The sequence below is a fragment of the Mustela nivalis genome, assembly GCF_964662115.1.
Source record: "Mustela nivalis genome assembly, chromosome: 15".
Lineage (NCBI taxonomy): Eukaryota > Metazoa > Chordata > Mammalia > Carnivora > Mustelidae > Mustela > Mustela nivalis.
The window spans coordinates 34,903,279-34,905,084 of NC_139034.1; positions in this window are offsets into that span (position 1 = coordinate 34,903,279).

Genomic DNA, 1,806 nt, shown 5'->3' on the forward strand with positions numbered 1-1,806 from the left:
GCAGTAATGATCTCAGTTGGAATTTCTTTAATGTCTCTCCTTCTATCTCTTTGAATTACTCATGGGAAACATGTTTTGTTTATAATCAGAAATGAGAAATAAACTTGTATCAACATGTAAAAAAGGGATCATAATAATGTTTACAATGAATAATGGATATAAAAAATTAATACACAGTTTAAATATATGTATTTTAAATAAATAAAAATACAGTTGGACTGTGTCTTCCTGTTTGCAATATTAATAAGCTCCATTATTTGCGGATTAGCTTTAATTACCCCTATGTGTTAGAGTTGGTCAGTTTCTCAGCAGCAGTTGAACTCTCCCTTATACTGCTTAATTTGCTCCTTTACTCCAAATCAATCCTATTTAATTTGTGAGTCCACTGCATTGTGACTCTTATACAACATCTAATGACTTATAAAAAATGTTAACGTTTCAATGAAACAAGATGGGATTGGGAGGGAGACAAACCATAAGTGACTCTTAATCTTACAAAACAAACAGAGGGTTGCTGGGGGGAGGGGGGTTGGGAGAAGGGGGGTTGAGGCTATGGACATTGGGGAGGGTATGTGCTATGGTGAGTGCTGATTCACAGACCTGTACTACTGGGGATAAAAATACATGTTTATAAAAAATTTAAAAAAATGTTAACGTTTCAAACTAATTGTAATCATTTTCACCCATTTGCCTTGGAAGCCTTTATTTTTATGGGTCTCTTTGGTGAATAGGGAGTTACTGTATGTATGTTTGTACCCACTTAAATTTCTCCACACCTACACATCCCTCTACCTCTCTCTAAATAGATAGCATTTATTAACTTTTGTGGGTTTTGAGCCAGACAAATTTTCCTGAAAATCAAGGTGTCTAAACATGTAGTTCCCAACACGGTGACTCCTGAATCTTCTCTCAGCTGGGGGAATTCTAAAGAGAAATTTGCAACACATCACTGGTGGGGCACAGTCCCTCAACTGCTAATAACTAGTGCCAGGCAACAGGCACTCCTAGTTCCTGAGAAAAGAGCTTGTTAGTCAGACTCTCTGCCCAGAAATGCCAAACAGCACCCTTGTTTGTGGCTGGAAATTCCAACCTGGGAATTCCAGAAAGCATAATTTGTCAGGTGACTACTATATTTACCTCTCAAAGTTCCTTCAGCATTATAATTAAGTAACTGAATCAGTTCTAGTTGTAGACAACTTACAGCATGTCTCTATGAGGAGAAAAGAAATAATTGCTGATCAAAATCCTGAAGGACATTGAAAAATTAGAAATAAGCTTCAATAGGCTGGCTACTGAACAAAACATTCAGAGGGAAAAAAGTGCCCAGACTAGGTAGAAAATGGTTAACTTTTTAGCCCCACAGATTCAGATGTCAGGAAGGGACTATGCCCTTCAGTGATACTATATAAACATTAAGCAACATTTTAAGAAATAAAATCAGGGTACCTCTGTTTACTTTCTGTTTGTTCTTTTTGTCCTTCAGAGTCACTTGAGCAGAACTCAGTTATATGAATATGGCTGAGTAAGCCCCATTGAACGAGAGCTATAGTATAACAGGACTCCTTTATTTCTCTCTCTTGTTTTTAAAATGACTTCCACCTTCTGGTAAGATCAACATGGCCAGAAAGCCAGACTTTCCTACCCCTGAAGGATGAACTCAGCAGAATCACTCCCTCAGGAAAGCCTTCCCAGACTTTCCTGACCAGATGGTTTTTTTTTTATATAACCTCTCTGTGCCACTCCATCACTGCCTTATCACAGTTGTGACTTTATGTTTATATCATTACTCTTTGTTAATATCTCAAA